The sequence below is a fragment of the Micropterus dolomieu genome, linkage group LG07 (assembly GCF_021292245.1).
Source record: "Micropterus dolomieu isolate WLL.071019.BEF.003 ecotype Adirondacks linkage group LG07, ASM2129224v1, whole genome shotgun sequence".
NCBI lineage: Eukaryota > Metazoa > Chordata > Actinopteri > Centrarchiformes > Centrarchidae > Micropterus > Micropterus dolomieu.
Genome location: NC_060156.1, coordinates 12,163,178 through 12,184,910, shown reverse-complemented (window position 1 = coordinate 12,184,910; position 21,733 = coordinate 12,163,178). Strand labels below are relative to the sequence as shown.

Below are 21,733 nucleotides of genomic sequence, written 5' to 3'. Positions count from 1 at the left end.
AACTGAATGCTGTATGACTGATATGTGTCCAACTGGTTCACCACAAAATGTCATAGCCTACTCAATTGTTTGTTGTAGCCTCCTTTGTGTTAAGAAGTTGCCAAACCTGTATGAGCGACACTGCACACACCTTGTTATATTACCACTGTGATTAATCTGGAGTAACCCATCATGTGTGCTGTTGCCAATAATACTGAATGTAGGAGGAGTTAGGGCTAGTTTTTAATCAAGTTGAACCACATATTTTCCCACAATTTGAATGGATGAATTGTACCTGCAACTAAGGGTTATTTTCATACATTAATCTATGCTTAATTTTAGATAGAGTGATTAATCATCTAGTCTAGATAATGTCAATAGTGATATTTGAACTCACAAGTTATCAGCACAGAGTGATGTCTTCCTTCCATTGGCGTTTTTAGACTATATCTTTTTCAGTACCCCTAAATAGAATTAGGCTATTACAATGCTTAATTATTATTATTATGTTATTATTTTTACAAATTATTATTATGTTATTTATCAGTATTTTCTGAAATCATTTTTAGCCATCAAACTTTAGATTGGTCAAACTTGTCTGAGGGATTAATGCTTGCTCGTATTTATTCTTTTATACAATGTATTATTTGAGTTAATATTGACTTATCTTAACATTGTGTAGAAAATATTAATTTATTCTATTTAATAAATGTAGTTTTTTATACCTCATTCCGTTCTGTAGACGTCTACTTCTTAAACCGACATATGGAGCAAACTGTTTGGAGGGAGGATTGTAGTGGGAGCACTGTGGTGTCAGGTGTGACTGTGTGACAATGGCTAATGGTTTAGGTGGCTCAATGGCTCACAGCTCAAGTAGGAGGGCCCCTCAGCAGAGTTTTGCTTAGAGCCAGGCTATAACCTTCAAAGGGACTACGGATGAAAATGAGCTCATGAGTTAACTCAGTCAACTTTACAGTGATATGTAAACTGGAATGTTGATTAATGCATTATCCCTGTTTGGTTGTTATGTTTGCCTTTTGGTTGACAGCACAAAGAAAGAAAGAGTCTTTGAATGTATTTTTGTGTCTTTTTAATGCAAGCAAAAAATGTTTTGAGAGCATATTTATGGCACTGCAATCAAAAATCAAATTTGTAATTAAAAACAAATAGGCTTTTTTTGAGTCACACAAAGTTTTAATTGCCAATTTGTCCTCTTTGATTGCAAGTCAAAATGTTTTCCTTGCCAGTCAGAAAGTTTTGCAAGTTAATACGTTTTGCAAGTGAGAGAGATTTGCAAGTCAAAAATGGTCGAAATAAGAGATCTATTGGTGGGTTTGACTGACCAATCATGGGTTTGCATCAACCGCATGGTCACGCCCACAACCCCCTCGCTCCGACGGCTCTGAGCAGCGCTCAGCACTGCTAGAGACGGAATTGTTAGTGTAAAGGCTAGATAGAGGTAAGTTGACGTTATGTCGCTCATTTCCATTGAAATGTTTTTAAATGTATTATGGCATGATTTAATCATTATTTATATTTACCGTTCGGTCACGGAGTCTATTTGTCTCCTTTTTAAAAAATGACATGTATAACAGTTAGCTAACGTTAGCCGTCTTGGCATGAAGCTTGACTGGCACTGCATAACGTTATGTGCACTCAGACATGACTAGCTACGGTTAAGGTTAGCTACTCATGTTTAACACATTGTACATGATATCCAGCAAAACTAGTTTTCTGTGACTATGGTAATCAATATATATTAGTCGGAGCGAGGGGGTTGTGGGCGTGACCATGCGGTTGATGCAAACCCATGATTGGTCAGTCAAACCCACCAATAGATCTCTTATTTCGACCATTTTTGACTTGCAAATCTCTCTCACTTGCAAAACGTATTAACTTGCAAAACTTTCTGACTGGCAAGGAAAACATTTTGACTTGCAATCAAAGAGGACAAATTAGTAATTAAAACTGTTTGTGACTTTAATTAAAAACTTGATTTTTGATTGCAGTGCAATAAATATGCTGTCAAAAATGTTTTTGCTTGCATTAAAAAGACACAAAAATACCTTCATACGCAACAACCACAATGTTCATACTTTACACTTAAGTGCATGTTAAATTAATGAATTAGTGCTTCAAAAGTTCACATCCGTAACGAGCTCTGTAACGGTTCAAGGACAGATCGCCATGGGCTGTAAATGACTTCAAACTCGGAAGCTTTAAGTGTTTTCCTGTTTTGTGTTGTTTGACTGTTTATTTTAGAGGTTAGCTAACTTGGCGTTAGCATATTGCGCGGCTAATGTGGCTAGCAGGCTCGGCGATGTTGGACTAACATTGTGATCCTGAGGGACAGTCGAGAGAATCTGTGAACAGTAAGCCTCATTTGAACGTCACTAAGTGTAGTGCTTGCAGCTGTTTTTCATGTTGCTTTCTGTGGAAATTTAGTTATAATGTTATTACAGCGCAATGGTTAGTTGTGGACAGTCATTCTGCTCCGCACCGGTGTTTGCGTGTGTGCGTGCACGCGTTGTTGCTGCAGTATGTAAATTGACTTGATAGACATGCCCTGAAGGTAAAGATATAGCTAACGTTAACGTTACATGTGAAAAAGACACGGCCAAACTACAAAAATGAGTTTGCTTGGCAATGTTGACTAGCACCCAGCAGCTAGCTTGCTCTGATCATAAAGCTGCTGTTAGCGGCTCGCTGTACAGTGAGGTGAGATCCACAAACACTCTTACTATGCTAAATGGCACCAAATTACTTTATTGAGGAAAAATGTGATAATACCGCATACCTGCTGTTGAGTCCAAACTTATTACCACGGGGAAATTACTTCACCGTGACAGCCCTATTGACCAACAACTTTATACATTTAAGATGGAGATCTGATGAAAAAAACTTTTGGTTTCCCCAACGAGTCATAATGGGAATTAGACCTGTTTTTCTGCTGTTTTTGTCAAATAATACAATTGTAAACAGCAAAGAAAATATTTTAAGGCTGCAACTACCTAACAACTGATTTTTTAAATGATTGTTTATGCTGGTGGGGGTGGTGATGGTACAGTGGATAAGATACATGCCATTAGTGTGAGAGACCTAGGTTCAATCCCCCACTGTGACCTATCCACCATTGTGGTCCTGAGCAAGATATTTAACCCCTGGTTGCTCCAGAGGCATGTGACCTCTGACATGTATAGCAATTGTAGGTCACTTTGTATAAAAGTGTCAGCTAAATGTGATAATTTTCTTGATGAATTGATTAATCTTAAAAAGCCCAAGAACACCAAAATATATTCAGTAACATATAAAACCGGGAAAAGAAGCAAATCCTCACATTGAAACCTGAAAATGGTTGGCATGTTTTCTTGAAAAATGACAATCAATAAATGATCAAAACAGTTGCTGATTACATTTCCATCAATCTACTAACTAATTCATTGGTTTGTGTGTCAGAGCATTTGATTTATTGATTGCTGTCAGGATGAGAATTTCAACAAATATAACAAAAAATGTTTCTGAAATAAATTGCCTGCCCCAACTTTATTGATGAAACAAAATAACCCAACAAACAAACAAATAAATGAAAAACAAGCCAATCTTGATATGTTCTGGTTTGCTGATGGGAAACTGGACAATGCCCTGAAAACGACAATAACTATGCACCTTTTTATACAGTTTTACCACGCATCTTTGGTAGCAACATTTGCACAATACCAAACATAGAAACAGAATAGCTTCCCCAATGAACATTTAAGTGAGACTGCCAATACCCTAAAATTTTAATATTTTTCACACACATACATGTACTGGCACACACACGTGTACAGGCACACATGCACAATCACATTTGTAAAACCTGTGTTACTGCAGCCATTAGGCAATGATTAGTGAAGGCGACGACAGGTTTTCCTCTTCATCAGCAGGTCTCTCCTGGGAGTCCCATTGGCTCCATCCAGCCTATTAACAGTCCCCAACATGAGGAGGGAGGGGAGTTGTACCTCCCATGGTGGCTGCCCTTAGCCACACTACACACGCTTTCATTAGTGTGTTAGCTAAATGATTGGCCTCAGGATAGCCCCCGAGCCCTGCAATGCATGTGTTAGCTTATATGTTCCAACCACTGGGCAATTTATTCATTTATTCATCCATTTCTGCATTCATACTCATGATGGCATCATTTGGTAAATTTGATTGTGTTTTCTCTAAACCAGAATGGACACGGGGTCGTGAAAAACACTAGCAAGACAGAGGTGACGGAGCATATAGCAGTGAAAGTCAATCATCAGTGTGTAATTACACAGGATTTCATTCATGGTGCGTTACCTGAAGTGAAACAATGTGCAAACTTATAGGTATCTGTGCTGCTTTTACAGATAGTATGTTGATTAATTCATTAGTCGGCGGTAGTTTTCATAATTGATTAATTGTTTGAATAATTTTCCAAGAAAGAATGGCCCCTTTTTGTTTTGTTTGAGCATCTCAAATTGAACATCTTTTGGTTTAGGGTTAGGGTTAAATTTATAGACATCCCCTCAGGTTCTGAGAAATTGTAATTGCTATTTTTCACTGCGACCAACCCATTAATTGATCGACCAAGAAAATAATCAGCAGATTGAATGATAATGAAATTAACCATAAATTGCAGCTGTAGAACAAGGATTGATGATTTATATTTAATATATTTTTATATTTGAATATGTTCAACAGCTTACAGGGCACTGAGTTGATGTATTTTGACGCATATAAATGCAGTCCCTGTACCCTACAGCAAATGATCCTTCAAAGGTTCTCAGAAAGAAATTACATTTTTTATAGTAGCAGTGCCAACTTAAAACCACTTAATAATAATAATCATGCAACAGTTCTTCACTGCTAAAGATCAACCACACCATATTGATCTATGGGGTATTATTATTTCACTCTAGAGTCACTAACCCCTCTGTGACATCTTTTGAGCTAATCATTCTTACTAACTTTGATTGTGCCTGTTGACCTCAGTATGATAAGAGCGAGTAATTGGGATGAGTGTTAGAAAAGAGGTGGCTAAAACGCCCACCTCTATTTCAAACACTCTTATAATTTACATGTAAGTGCTTTCTGATTGAGCTCAGTCATGGTGTCTGTAAACGCACACAGCTCCGGTAGTCTTGAGTTTTGAGGGTGGTGAGTCACCCTGACAAGAAAGTTCAGCACTTAATGCAAGAAGCATGAAAAAATAGTAGCATTTTTGTCATAACTGACATCTGTAACATAAGCCGTCATGACGTTTCCTATCAAAGGGATTAGACAAAATTAAGACAAATGGAAATCGTACATTGACACTGGCATGTGTAAAATGAGCTAAATGTACTTGTATGATATCTTTAGAACATGTTAATTAGACCCTGGTATTAAAATTACAACAGTTGGTCTGTGTAATTTACATAGAGGTCATGTTGTGCTAATATGGCCCTCGTTGAAATAGACAGCCAGCAACAATATGGTTAAGTCTGACCCACTGACATTTTCAGCTCCAAATTATGCACATTGTGTGAATTAAATTAATTAGAGAATTCATTAAGAAATATGGCTTGCGGAAATGAGTATAATATTTAGTTATGTGATGTAATTTTCTTTCATTGTTAAAGATAATTTGTTTCATAACAGTTCCTGCGGTAGTTTCCCTCCTGTGCTAACTATGATGTATGTAATTTGTTAGCCATTTAATTAATTATGATTAGCATTAGTGAATGTACAGCTTGTTTTGACAGATGGTTCCCATCAGGGAGACCTTTGCACAATTAACTTATAATCAATTACATCCCATCCAGTCCCCCCGTTTGTTACATATTGAAGTTTGTGTGGAAAATATCCATAGCATATGCATCACATGGATGCTTTACTCTCAATACATCAAATGAGCAATTATCTATAATTTACCAAATAATACAAAGCAGATAAACAACTCTGATTCCTTTCATGCTTTGTGAGATACCTGCAAGCGAATGTAGACTGCTCACTTAGTGACTGTTTGATCATTGTTCAATTGTTCTGTCTAGCTACTTATGTCCTCTGTTGTATTCACATGATTCTCAAATCATAAATGTTTCTCCCACTAAACAAGAGCGCCATAAAATGTTTATTGATCGCTTTACTGCAGATTTGACTTCTCAAACACATATTGTGCCATTATGCTTACACTGACTACACTTATTACACGCTTCATTAGTGCCTTGTTTTTGTCTGTTAACATATTTTTATCATTTCATGGAGTTAATGCAAGCATATGTGTTGCCAAACCTGTAAAACCCGGGAAGCTCTCAGTGTGCCCCTTTTGTTGTACTTGTTTTAGTCCACAAGATGGAGCTTTAGTTCTGCTCATGTGGTTGATTTGGCTTCATGGAAGAATCTGCTGCAAGGGCCCATGTTGTCTTGTTCCCTTTGCAATATATCCATAAGTTAAAAAAGAAAGAAATATTACAAATTAAATTAAATCAAATTAAGCTTATAAAGTATTAACATGCACTACTGAAATATTATTTGTTTTTAATGGATAGTGAAAGGTTGTGAAGCATGCAGCCCTCGTGATTAAAGTCAGGTCTGCTTTTTTGGTATTATAAACCCTTGCAATCCTTTAGTAATGAGTTTATGGCAAATTCTAGGCTATTTTCATCTGACATACACATACTGCTTTTCTTCAGGCTTGGAAGAAATAATTGTCACAGAACAAAGGAAACCATTACGCCTTCTGCAGCGTACAGGTAGAAAATTGTCTTTATGACATGATTTTATCTCTGTTTTGCCAGGATCCACAGACAGACACCTGAACAGGACTGTGATTTTGCACCAGTTATCATATGATCCTGTTTTTAACGAGTTTATAATTATTTAACATTTCATTTTACTGTTGAAGTGTCTGCACTACAGATCAGGCCATAATTAATTAATTCAGTCATGTTTTGTAATTTCACCAAATAAGTTAAATAACGCCCCTGTTTAAGAAGCCCACAGCCTTTATATATATATATTTTTTTATTTCCAGGTGATGAAGGTGATACTGATTTGGCTCCCACTGGACATGACTTAATGTCTGACATAAAAAATAACTACATAATTTGTCTCAATCCAGAGGGCTGACTTGGCATGGACAGCAGCAGTCCTAAATGTCACCCTATAATGAGTTCTGGCCAAAGGTACACAGTTAGGACAGTGCCCGCTGGCACCTGGGATGCCCACTGGCTAGCTTTTTACCCCACAGCCATTTGGACAACCCCAGTTTTCTTTGTGAACACTGCCGTACATGATTTGCATCCAAACAAAAAGTTTCAGTATTGTGAAGTTTCATTTTGCCCTGGCAATGAAGTCAGACAGAACAGACTACAACAGAATAAATGTTGTTTCTTAGTGCTAAAATAAAGCAAAATAATGTAATAGAAAGATGCAGGTGTCATTAAGCCCCCTGAAACGGCTTCTAAAAGTAAAAACAATTAAAGTTGAATAGATGCTAATGATCTACATTGTTACATGTTGTAGTCTTCTGTGACACGCCACAGCTAAACCTTATGTTTTATGAAGATAATGCATTGATGTAATGGAGTGAAAAGATTGGAATGATCATTTAACACATTGATCGATTCACCAACTCGCATTCTCCTCAAAAATGAATGCAGGAAGACTTTCAGTTTTGAGGAACTTGACTTCTTTTGTTTGACTGGTATGAGACTTATGGCAATACGCTGCGTTTATTATCTTACAAAGGCACAGGATATGAGGGAACATTGTATCTAAATTAACTTTTTCTATTTCCTGGTGAATGAAATCAATTCCATCCTTTCATGTTATGTTTCATCTGCCTTTTGTCTTGTTGCGGAATCTTTTCTCTTTCTCTCTCATTCATCTGTTTTGCCCTTTCCTTGATCTGATAGCATTAAACATATAATTAAGTCATAAAGGAGGGGACTGATGAGTGTAGCAGATGGTAATTGCGTCCTACATTTGAATGAAATGATATGCATTGCTACAATTTACAGCCTTTGCCTCATATTTTATTCAGCAACCTTTTATCTCTTTTCCTGCAGAATTATTCTGCAATAAATTTAGACATCTTATCAATAGCTGGAGTGATAGTGGCAGAAACATGGAAAAAATGAACCTCTGCCGTTTTATGCTGTTTAAAATAATTTTCCATAATAAAGGAGCTATCAGAGCTGCTCTATCACTGTAGAGGGTGGATATTCCTATTTCTAGTACGACTGCCCTTGGTTTGTGGACAAGCTGTCACTCTCCTGTTACTCTGAAGAAATGCGAAAGGACAGAAGGAGATGGTTTTGCCAAAGTTCAGCTGAGGTTTGTGAACCTCACACAAATAAAACAAGTATAATAACTTGGAAAGCTGGTTGCAAGTTATTATATTTGTTTTCTACATGAAATACTAGCTGTACTTATGAGATAAATAAGTTGTCTAAAATGTTCTTCCTGATACGATACAATTCTTGATGCAGTGTAATACGTATGGTTACTGTCTAGTTGGTGTGCACCAACCTTAGCTAAAATAAAATAACGAGAAGAGGGTTAAAGAGTTCATTTTCTTCAGGTATTTCCCAAGGAAACACGCCTTTAGATCCCAAGTTAGACTGCAACTTACACTCCTTTTTTTTTTTTTTACATTTTTATTATATTAGGAGGTGTCCATCCCATTTATATCAATGGGGTAGACTAAACATGAAAATACCTATAAGTAAATTACAATACAATTCAAAAGTAGCACAAGCTACAACCGCCAAATATAATGATGAGAAAATGGAATCAATACTTCTCAAAAACGGAACTTTATAACCTCCATGAAGGTAGGAGTTATTGAAAGACTGTTTCATTAAACGGCATTGGCTTTAAATAGGCATGCCTTATAAACTGGCAACAGTGTAGATGACAGTGACAACTTATAATTCAAACACTGATGCCAAAATAGCAAAGAAACTGGGCTAAATGTTTATTATTCAGCTTCATGCCCAGGTACATTTTGTCCGTATAACGCACATTACATGAAGCACAGATGCGTCACTTTGTCTTCCAGCTGTTAGTTGGAGCCCTTCCTCATAGGCTCATATGTGCCTACAGTACTTCCTTATGAAAACTTTACTCCTGTAATAACAGTGAGCAAAACAGTTGAGTGGAGTTGTGCCAGAAGGAGCTTTTTGTTCCATTGACATGCTTCCCTCTCACCAGTCCCTGGTGAAGTGCTGGACTCCACTGATATTTGAGAACTGGTAACTGGGGTGATATAGGTTTAATTCTCATGTTTCCACCGACCTGCCAAGTGCAGGCGATGGGTGCCAGCTGGAAGGCTTTTGTATGCTTGTGTGCAAGGGGGGGTATTAGCAAGGGCAGAAGCGAGGAGGGCAAGTATACAGTACATACACAAGTGTCTCTAGACCTTGAAGGTGCTACAGAAGTGCTTTCCACATCTAGACACCCCAGGCACTTAGCGTTTAGTCATGATGCAGGTCCATTACTTTTAAGTACAAGTACTTGTGTTTGGTCGCCTGTTTTTACAGCTCTTCCAGCTTGAAAGGAATCTACCCGGGGTGACCCAACTCTATTTATTGATGCCTCCTGAGTTTCCACTTGCTGGTAATAGACTGGAAAGCACAGATAATGTGTTTGATCGATCAACGTGAACAAATTTCATTTGTTGGGATCAATAACAGTTTACAGTTGACAGAGCCCAAAGAACTACATTTATTTGAGCCTTTTGATTGAAGCTGTCTTGGCAAGCCAGCAATGTGAGGTACTCCAGACTGGGCCTGTGTGGCAGGCATGGACTCTTCTGTTCTATTATTGCCAGCAATCTGTATTTAAAACTAATATCAGTGTGTGCTGCATGGCTTGGGGCAAAAAGCACCAAACCAATCTGATATACAGCATGTGTTTCTTTTTGGTTCCTTGTGATGTGAATTAGAATGTGAAAAATAACAATTCCCTTACATTTTTCACTGGTATCCATTTTTTCATTTGAGGGTGTAATGATTAGATTTTTTCCCCCAGCAGCATGATTTGTATTATGTTTTCACTGTGTTCAAAACATAATAGAAAAGTGATGTGGAACCAAAGGGAAAAGGAGGAAATTAACTGACGTGGAGAAGAAAGACGTTTCCATGGCTCAACCTTTTGCAGTTTTCTTCATGTTTCTGCTTTTCATGATCATGCTCTGTGGAACGCCCTGAAGACATGAGAGCCCTTGCTCTGTGTCATACAGTTCCAGGCCAGGCCTCTACCTTCTGCACACCCAGACAAAACAGCATGAGATGGGAAGTCCACATGGATAAACATTTACTACGGTAGGTGTTGCTTCAGGCAAGTGCTATTCAGGGGGAATTTACTGTGTATACACCGGTGTTATGGCAATAACCTTCTTATTGAGCTGTTTTTGCAAAGCTTTTTACTCCAGTGTAGTAAACGTGATCATCTTGGCTTTAAGCATGAAGGGACAGTGCATTATGGATATTTGGCATATTTGACCAAACTTAAAGGATTTTATGGGGATATTTTTTACATTTTTTTATTTCCAACATATTCAATGAAAAGATCAAAACCAACAATGTAGCAATCAGTTGTTTCCTGATGTAGCTTAACCCTCTGTGGCATAGGCCTCCATTGTGAACCAAAAAAGATTCAAAACATATCAATGAAACACACTAAGTGACATGTCCCTTCATTATAATCAACATTTTTTACTGTAGTTTATTTTGAGTTATTCCCACATACAATGTCCTGCTGCCATGAATACTCACCAGTGCATCCAACTGGCAGCAGAAAATAATCCACAACAAATATTGACTAATATTTGCAAATAAGTTTAACGCCTAGCTGTTTTAGGAAATTACATGTTTATAATTTTGAGAAGAGTTACATTCTCAGTAGGAGTGCATGGGGCTGGTAGGGATCTATAATGCATGGCTGGTTCTGGTATTTTCATTGGATTTGTTGACAGTAAGAAAAATAAAGACTAGCACCAGCAACATCAGCAACATTAGTATTTATCATTTATTTGATGAGTTGTGTTTGTGTCCACCTGATGAAAGTAACTCAACTATTCACTGTCCTTTGAGCTCTGTTTTTGGTCTCCATCTGTTCCTGAGGGAAATATCTGGCTCTTTGGCTGCTAACACTCCTTTATGTACACCAGTTTGTTGCTAACTGTGTGTGTCTGCTGTTTGGTGCTGAGCAGCTTGTGTGTTTTTAGTTTTTTTCTTGCTGAAAACCGCTGCCTGACACAAGCTCAGTTAACCTGAGGACACTTGCAGAGTTGGGTGATAATTCGTTGTGGGTTTATCACTATGAGCTATCCCTTTCATACCACACATAGTAATTTGATCAATTATTATGAAAATATTGATTGTAGCCTCTAAGCATTTCAATTTTAGATCTTTCAATAAGAGCCAGCATCTTAATCTTAATCTGTCATTTCTTTTTTTTTCAGTACAAATAGCTTGAATTGTTCTCACCCTTAACATTTTCCTTTACTGTATGACCTCATCCCATTTTGTGGCCCCAGTACTGCAGACTTCAACTATGACGACCAGTGTTTGCTTAGATGTTGGTGAAGATGGCGCCTTTTTGCAATCGGCTCTTACTGCAGGCCCTGTGTGCGATTGCTCTGTGTGTGTATTCACAGGGAAGGGCATGGACTTGGATTGGAGGACAATGCATTAAGACTGCTGGTCCCTATGCCTTAGATTTGGCACAGGTTAGGGAGAGGCATGAGATGCATATTGTTTGTGTTCATTTGAATAAGGACAAATGTCAGATTTCCATGGCTCCGGGCAGCCTGCATGTTAGATGATCAACTCTTTTGGGCCCCTGGATGTGGGGTCATCAGTAGCGCTTCCAGGTCACTGTCACTGCATGCCGGTTTGGGGCCATAATTGACCTTTTGACAGAGCGCAGGGAGACAACCTTTCTCTAAGGGCAGGAATAATCACTTTAGATTTACTTGTGGCTGAGCTCATGTTGGCTAATTAAAATGTTTGTTCCATTAAAAATTAAATGTGTGATTTCATAAAATTGTTTATTAGTTGCTTATTTGATGTTATATCAGTTGTGGTTTAAAAACGATGAACACATTTAAAATAATAACAATAAAAAAACTGTTGATATAAATCATTGCCAAGTAATTGATCTGTTTGTTTCTGTATAGGAAAATAGATTTATTGTCTCACATCTGTTATGCTTAGATTTCTTATTTCTTAATGTCATTTACTTTAATATGTTCAGTTAACATTTTTGTTCAGTGTGAACAAATGAGTCAGTACTTCTCAACGCATACTGTAAAAGTGCCATCATTCCCTGTTATTGTGGTGTGTGTGGCTGCAGAGAAAGGTTGAATACAGCCCCGTATCCCACAAGCCCTTGAGCTCCCTCAGGCTTCTTTCCGGTCCAGGATCTCCAAAGAAGCGTGCATTTACCCTTCACTGTGCATCTTATTCCTTGTAACATAGCACCCACGGCCATGTCTCTGTCTTCATTGCCCGTAACGAAAACTTTCATTCACACCATCTACTCTGCTTACATAGGATATTTTCTTATCCCATTCCCATCCCACTTACTCTGTTCTAATATATTTAAATGTTTTTCACATTTTTCTTCTCTTTCCCCATCCTCCTCCAGTACTAATGCTGCTTTCTTTGTTTGTTCTTCTAATTATTCTTTACCTAAATGATGGCATGTGCCACAGTGTACTTTCCTTGGTTCCTGGGCTATCACTTAATGCTAAAGTACATGTTTTTCTTCACTCACATTGTGCTTCAAAATGCTAGAGTTAGTTTCTAGCATTATGCATCAAATCCAGTTGCATGAGTTCGAGTGTGTAGAAAAATGCTTCCAGCATCTTTGCTGGGATCTTGAGAGAATTTACAAAAAAAGCAGCAAGAATGCCAGGGGTCAAGGCTTTGAGACCAGGGTATTACATTATTAATTAAAATACAAGTTGCCTTGTTGCCCATGGGTATACAATGTAACACACTTGATTGAATCAGGTAGTGGCAGCCTAGGCCTTTTGTATTTTGCGCTTGAAGGGACGAGAGAAATTTGAGCTCGGCTGTATTACTCTACACACAAAAACATGTTTTGAGGAACGGTTCAGAGCTGTCATTGTCAAAGCTATGGCAGATTTATAATGCAGTTAAATTTCCCATCCCAAGTCAGACTTCATCAACTTAGTTTTTTTCTCATTGTTGAGTTTAAATAGCTTGTATACAAGTCCATTAGTTCCATTAGACAAATTAACCCTTAAATGTAATACCATGTAAATATACAATTATCAGAATTATTAATGCAGATCTATCCATCCATCTGTTGGGTTATCTCTATTTAAGTCTGAATCAAGATTCTGATGTCCTAACATTCACTTGGTCACCTTTTTTTTTTGTTGCAACAATAATAACGTTCATCCAAACTAATCAAGCCAAATTCATAATGGATGATAAATTGAGTCATTGTAAACCTCTCAGTTCTTTTTGTGACCAGGTTAATTTCATTTTCACATCTCATCCCATCATAAATAAATGTATTATTTAACAGGGAACCCCAGTCCTGAACAGATGCAGCAAATGAGTGTAGTAAACATGTCTCAGACAGTATTGGAGTGCTCTTTCATCTATAGTTGGTTCAGCTGGTTACTCGTGAGCTAAGCACATTCAGATGTCATTAGATTACCAACATACTAGACTTTTTGCCTGTGGGAATCTCGGTCTGTGAGATTTTTGCTGTGAGGTGACACTGGTTTTTAAATGATACCTGATAGTTCTCATTGCTAACTTTATAAACCCATGAAACTTTGAATTTTGTAGTGTTGTATTTAACATTGATAGAATTCCCGATAATATTTTGTTCAGTGTAAAAAAGGTTTGCACTCCATCACTGCAGTTCAGCGCTGACTTTGTAAATATAAAATGTCCTTATTGACTCAATAAAATTAGGATTCTAAATGGCATGCCCATTTAGAGATTTTATTACAAAAATATTCATTAACCTTTTAATTATTTGTATTCATCGAATAATTATTTGGTAATTCAATGTGAGAAAATTGTGGAAATAGTGGAACCTCCATTTGCGGAAAAATTGTACCTGAACCTGCTTCCAGGTACTTTTTTTCGTATCACCTCACCTCCGTCGAGGTTCTAAGCGAGCTGAGGCGATACTAAAATCTGACGTGAAAACACAGCAGACTGCTGATTGGTAAAAGAGAATCGCCACTATTCACTGCATCATCATTGCGCGCCTGACAGAGGCCAGCAACAGAAAGTTTTATATTTTACAATTTTCATACGTTATTTCATCACTAAATCCACTTGTGAGAAGTTTTGAGGTGAGAAATCAGCTGTGTAAATTTCGAATATTGACAGTTTTGCAAGAAGTGATGTCAGAACAAAAATGTGCTTGAATATTGTCGGAGTTGAGGAGCTCCGCCAGTGGCTGCGGGGGAAGCCTGCGCCAACCTGCGGGAGGAGCGTGTGAGTCCGGCCAGCCGCCCGCTCACAGAGCCCTCTGCTCCCGCCGTCACACAGACCGCTGCAGCAACAACGGCAGAGCAAAACACAGCTGGAAGGTTTTCACACCGCTTATCTATCTTTACATTCTGAGTAATGCTGAAACGTTTTAACTTAATAAAGAGAAAGCTGTGTGGATCGCTGATGTGTGTGTCACATTGAACATTACATCGCGTTGTTGTGTGTGGCGTCGCTATGATGACCAAGCTACATTGGGTACTATCTGCAATGGAAAACGGAACAACCGAGCTGAGTAGAGTCAAGTCGAGGTGAGGTGAGGCGAGTCGAGCTGGTACTGGTAATGTAAAAGCGCTAGATAGAAGCAGGTACAGGTACAACTTTTCTGCAATGGAAAACCAAACAAAGTTGAATCGAGTCCAGTCGAGCTGGTACTATGCAGTGGAAAAGGGGCTTAAGAGGTATGGCAGTTTGATACCTTATTAACTGTAGGACGCACTGTGTTAAAGATAGTCCTTAACATCCATGTGACATTAAAAAGGCATGTCAGCTAAGACAAAACAAAGCCTTATTCTGTATGTATGCTTACAGTATACTCTATTATGTTTAAAGTTATTCCCAGACCATAAGGTGACTTAATTTTCTTTGCACCTTATATCCTATGTTTGTCATAAAGTGAGGACATACTGTAGGAGTCTTCCTTCGTCCTCATTAAGGGTCTATTCTACAGAGGTGTGAATATTTAAACTTTTAATTGCCCTGACAGAATGAAGTTGGTCCCAGCTCTTTAGTGGTGGGGTGGGAGTGGTAAAGGCACCAAATACAGGACAGTTTTCAACTGTGCCTCCTCTCCTCTCCTCTCCCTTGATTCCTACTGACCTCCAGTCTAGGTCTGTTAGATGTAGTCCAGGTCATAGCAGACAAATGCACGATGGAAATATCAAAGCCAGCCCAAGGCCTTTACATTCGGTTTTCTGCTCCAGGTAATCACAGTGTGTAGATCAGTGCGGAGCACAGCTGAGGCCTTGGCTTCTCCTTGGCCTGTCTTTTATTCCTGTGTCCTCTTTCATGGGGCTGATTTCTCCGACTCCATTTCTGCTGTCACAAGCATATCGCAACGTTAATTATGCCATAATACAGCATGGCTACTAATATCCAAAATGGCAAATTCTAATGAGATTTCATTAATTGCAATTATGTCATCCAATTGATGATACCTTATGTCCAGCTCATATTCTTTATTAAGAATAGAAAGGAAAAGTGTGAGCTTTGGAATAATGTTAGCATCTATCCATTAGACATAAACCTGAACCATCTGGAAACAAAGTGTTTGTCAGTAAAGGACCCCAATTGTGTAAGATCATGGCTGGCTGTTCGGTGTGCAAGGTTCTGAAGTGTATCGAGAGGCACAGCTGAGTGAGTCGAATAGTCTGTGGTCTATTGATAACTCGCGCCTGTTTTAAAATCCTGGCACAACAATGCAACTAGGGCCTTGTGTGCTCCACTGAGCAACAATACCTTCTCTCACTGGCAGCTTCAGTGTAATGATGACAAACAACAATAAAGGAGCTTTTTTCCCCCCATGGACCTCTCGTTCCTGGCACCTTTTGATAAGAATTTAAGTTTATCCAGAGATACTCTGGGTATTTATAGAAAAAAAAATGTTATTTAGATAAACAAAAGCACTTAGTCAAGGAGGTTCGACAGACGGCTGTTAAAGGCAAAGATTCAAAGACTCACTTTGCAGAGACCCACCTATCTTTATTATCTTCTTCACTCCTTACCCCCACTGCTATCCGCCCACCTCCATTCACACTAACACACACACACACACACGTTCACACATTCTCGGTCTTCATTTCTCCGGCCTTGTTCCTCTCCCTGTCTGTCTCAGTGTGTGTATAGAGCTGGTTGGCTGGGCCAGTAGCTGGGAGGTATGGTGGAGTGTAAGCAGTGTTGATGTGGATGGCCCCTGGTCAGAGGCCAGGGCCTGGCTGTTAAAATGCAGCCTCTTTTGTGCGTCAGAGCCAGCATTGCCAGTCCTATTCCACCCTTGTCGCTAGGGGTGGGGAGGCATTTACCCACCACATGCATTCATTCCATTGGCATCGCTTGATGTAGGGCTAAATGGCATTGTTACAATGTGCCTCTGAGAAGTGTTGACAGGTCCATATGCTAATTTTAATGAATACAAGGGAGCTGTGGTTTAATTCACCTCAACTCAGCTGCAGAATCCTATCTGCACCTAGACTAGCAAATATAATTGCAGCAAACTCAAATGAGCTCATTAGGAAATGTATTGAATTTACACATTATTTCCAGTAGTTAAGCTGAGTTATTTTCCCTAAGGACTCAATTACATACTCATTTGTGACTCAGGTAAATGGCTTTCTGTGTGTGACTTTTTCAACTGCAAAATTGTAGTCACTGAATAATTTGTAAGAAAGCTGTTGTACAAGCAGATCTATTGACATTCATTTGTGTGAGGATTTCAAAATGGGAAAAAACTGCAGACAAGATAACTACTCGCTTTTGTTCCTTTATTCACTTCATTTGATTAACTCATAACATTTCATTCACTCGTGAGTTATTTGAACATGTGCTCATTTGTCTTCAGTGGGTTTCCTCGTAATGTTTTTGTTCACAACAGCCTTGTTGTCTTTCTGACATGTCATTTCATCAGTGAGCTTGTATATGAACTTTATCTAGTCAAAAGTGAGAGTGCAAATCCTTTTTCACAATGGAAGAAGGACAGAACGCTCAATCTAAAAAAGACCTGGTGAGTCAGGGTTCAGTATCAGGGATTATGCCAGCCTACTGCACTCTGAAATGAAAGTGAACATTCATCGAGTGACTCACTTCTTGAACCATGTCCTCCCTGGGCCACAATGAGGAGATTGTTGGAGGAACGGACATGGTGTGGAAACTATGTGACAAAGAGGAGTGCCCAAAATTCAAATTGCTGGTCAAATTGCTGTTTGTTCTGTGCGAAAATGGCCTGATTTGTTGGAAAACAACAAAGAATTTTGGATGGGTAAGCATAAGGGTCTCCACAACAGCTCTGTATTGGATTGTGCTGGATGAACTAAAGTGACTCTGACTTTTGGCAGAGGTCCCAGGAGCGCATTGAAGACGGTTTCAGGCAGTTATAGCGGACTTCAGTGATCGAAATGTGCCACTGGAATGCAAAATAAAATGTTCTATAACTTAGCTTTGATCTCTTCATGATGGAAGAGCAGTGTATTTCAGGGAAACAACTGGGCCATCCAAACCAAGGGTATTTTTTGCTTTATTGGATAGTACATATTGGAAGGTGACAGAAGAGATTTTGGAGAGGATGACTTTTCATAAAGGTCATTCTCCAGATTCAGACTCTCTGTATCACAAGCACATGGCTTACTCCTTACTCTGCTGAGCCAGGGTATGTAAAATCATATTTTGTGTCACTCTGCACACTTCTGTATTGTGATGGTTCATGGTATCGTGGGCTGTGCTGTGAGTGCTGGCTGTCCTCGCCCATGGAGTGGCCACAAGGGAAGTGGGATTGGGCCTAGCGCTGTCCTGGCCCTGCAAGCCTCGGTGCAAACACATCCTCTGCACTCAGCTGTAAATATCACCAACAGCTGGTGGCACACAAGTTAGTCGTGCTTAACAAATTACTGGCCTACATGTGGAGGGGCAGGGGGCTTCACTTGCCTCCTTGCCAATAAAGTGGCCATGCAAGTACAATCTGCAACATACTTGTTTATGGAGTTAAGTAGAGAAATCATTTGAAAATGTATTTTCTGTGAGGTAGTGCTGAGACAAGAGAAATTTTATTAAGTAAAAATCTATATAGTAATAGCTGGGCAGGGTTGCCCAGCATGGTAGATAAACCACACAGTAGTGATCGCTATTTGAAGAGACATTCCAGTTAAAAACAACAGAAGGCCAAACTTTTTGGAAACACAAACCTGTTGGATCCGACCCATCGTGGCTGCCACATCTCATGGACACGGAGCTCTGTTTAGAGAGATAGGAATTATCAAAGTCACCTTTGAGCTCAGTAACCCGTCTAGTGCTCATGGTATCACACATAATGACATTCAGTGTAGCCCAAGATCACATTTATGATAGCATATTTGATACAGCTGTACACCAGCAAAGAATAATGCAGACTAAAAGAATACCCCCCCCCCCCTTTTCAGTTTAAACACAATCCATTTTCCAGTGTAAATCACTTGTCACTCTATTGCAAATGTAACGGCTCTGATCTGAAAGAGAGAGGTGGAGAGAAAGAAAGAGAGAGAGTAAAGATTATCTTTTGGGCCATTTCACTGGCACCGTTGCGTGACAGAGACTGACAGCTCTTTCAGATGACTGACAGGTGTCCTTTGAAATGCCGGTGAAGCAGCTTCTGTTCAGACTGTTGAAATGCATATTTGGAGCTCTTATCATAAAGGCATGGATGGCCCAGATAGGTGCCGTTAACATTGCAAATGGCTCCAGAATTATTCATTGTCAGTGCTGCGGGAAAGAAAGGGGGGGGGGGGGGAAGTTTGATTATTCTGCTCACACAATGGCAGGGTGCTTAATGATTCCTCTCCACCTTGGCAGAGGCATGTGCCGACTTCAGGCACTAGCGGCGGGTGACACAGGTCTGGCCAAGTGTTAGAGCAAGATCATACGTCCGGGCCCCATTTTAATTTCTAATACATTAATCTTTTCCTCACAGATCCTCCATGAATATTCCAGGGCTCCTTGTTTGTCGGGAAGGCTGTCTCGCTTTCATCTATTCAGGTGGTTTCATTCAGTGTGAAAGCCAGCTAAATGGACCCGATCAGTCAATGACAACCAGGATACAATAGAGCCCGGTAACACGTCCCTTTTCTCCTTTCAGCCTTCTGATAGACAACCCTGACACCTGCTCCCTGGGGAGACCCTCCGCCAAGTCAGCGCACTGTTCCTTGAGAGACTTCCCTTACTTTATCAGCCCATAAAGGATTGTCACAGGTGACTATATCAGCGGAGGTATGGAGCTGATCCCTGTGACCTGCCCCAGTGCTGTGAGGTCGAGGCCCCCACGCGGTCGAGGCACCATGCACATCACAAGCGGATTAAGGTGGCTTAAATGCTGTCATACAAGCAGACTCAGTGCTTCACACTTTCGAAAAATGTTAAGCCTTTGTTCTCTTCCATTAATTAGCATTGTCTTAAGTTCATTAGACCACTGCTCATGTTGTTACTAATGAGGCAACGTAGACCACCTACATCAGCCGTAGCTTTGTAAAGCCTGACCTGACAATGGCTCCTCCACTTTCCTGTCCATGGTGTAATGACATGCATAAAGAGGGATGCTGGAACACATATTCCCCGGAGAGAGGGTCTTGTTCATTAATGATTAAATTCATAAATTTAATGCAGATTACAAATATATTTAAGAGGACAATGTTAACTGATGACGTGTTGATTTATAACCGTTAATAGCTCCTCCTCTGTTAATAGCTGAGGCTGACTGTGTGAGATTAACCGATTTTTAGTGGCTTCAAGAGTAGCGTAAAAGTTTGTTCCCTTCTTTTCTAAGGGATTTTTCAGGGCAGTGGGCTTGTGCTTAATCCAAATGAGCCTATCAGTCAAACCTCCCTTTTCCACGGCTAAATGAGACTCATAGGGGCCTGTATTTTAGAGAGGCGCCACATAGTACTATAACTCAACATAGGGAACACCTTAACAGTGGAAACTTAAATGTGCATTGGCATATATGGATATTAGAAGTGTCAAGCCCAGTGATGTAGATTGGGTGCCATTCATAATTATGATATCTGATTTCGGCTCAAAAGGGACGCGTGGGGAGAAAGCGTGGGGAGAGCACCAATATTTTAATGTAGAAGAGACAGCCTTCTCCCTCAAGGAACATCTTCACTGACACTGGCTGCTGGAAAATTGGGATTTATACTTCCTGTTTTCTATTAATATGGAGATGAATACAGGTGTTCCTGTGTCGTAAAATTAGTTTAGCTCTTGCAAATTGCAATTACACGTGTTAGGGAGTGAAAAGTGATGTCTATGCATTTTCACAGGCAAGAGAAAATGTGAGAAAATTAGGAAAAATATCTAGATTTAAAAAGAACATAATAACGTGTAATTCTATCCTCTCTAGCCCCTAAAGCCCAGCCTGGCAGCTCTACTTATTTGTTCTGGTGGTGGCTTAACAGACTAGTACACTTTTCCTCGCTGCTTATGCAAGAAAAAAACGCAGCAAATAAGCTGTGAAACGTTTCCCTCTTCAAGGGTGAGGACTTAGGAAGGGCTTGAAACCCCAAGGAAGTCATCCAAAATTCCCTGCTTTCTTCCTAAGGGGCTTGTAGAGGGCATTGTTGAGCTGAGGTGAATGTACCAGCAAGGTGAGGTGGGGCTGAAACACAGGAAAACACCAAGCTAGCAGCAATGATCGGTTTATGGCTGATGCACATTGGCATGCTCACTTTCCTCTCCATTAAACTGTAAGCCATAGAGGTTAGTGAAGATACAGTACACAAGCAGACCCTGAGTAAGAGTACTTTTCTGAACCAAATTATCAGTCAAATAGAGTAGCCAATTATGCTCTCTGTGATCTCCATTAAATATATTTGTATAACTCCTTTGGGAAATACACATATTCACTTTTTGCCCAATGTCCAATGAGAAGATTAATACCACTCTCATTCTTGTACAGTTAATATTGAGATACCCTCAGCAGCTTGTTAGATTAGCTTAGCACAAAGACTGGTAGCAGGGGAAAACAACAAGACTGGCTCTTGCTAAACCGAAGTGTAAAAATGTCACGTTGTGGTGTTACGAGGGGTTATATACCGGACTATTTATGGACAAGGAACATTAACTTGCTGTATTATTCGCTGCTTGCCTGGCAACCCCGTGGTGAAACTTTGTTTTTTTGTGTGTATTAAACAAATTAACGTTAAGCTTTATTAAATAGGTCGATTGTCAAGTGTCCCAGAATGACATATAAGACCATTTTCCATAACAATATATAAAACATTGACAAGTATCAGTCCTGCGGCAGGCATACCGGAGCATCAGTACGTGACAGGCACTGACAATGTTGGAGCCCTATAGGCGAGATTTTAAATTGCCGGCCCCACCACCATGCCCAATCCTAAAATCCACCTTAGCGGTTGGGGTCATCACTCCTCTATCCACAGGTTGATTTAAACGTTCAGCAGCCAAACTCACAATTTTAGCAAGTATAGATGAACAGCCAAGTCAGTAATCATGGTCAATAATGAATA

The 21,733-nt window shown here is 39.5% G+C and overlaps 1 long non-coding RNA gene across 1 annotated transcript; it reads left to right on the top strand.

The window, feature by feature from the left end:
• The first annotated feature begins 1,359 nt into the window (after positions 1 to 1,359).
• On the top strand, positions 1,360 to 19,811 carry LOC123973910. Its single transcript, XR_006825727.1, has 3 exons — positions 1,360 to 1,438; positions 19,180 to 19,244; positions 19,345 to 19,811. It is a non-coding gene; the product is annotated as an uncharacterized LOC123973910 (long non-coding RNA).
• Positions 19,812 to 21,733: the final 1,922 nt, after the last annotated feature.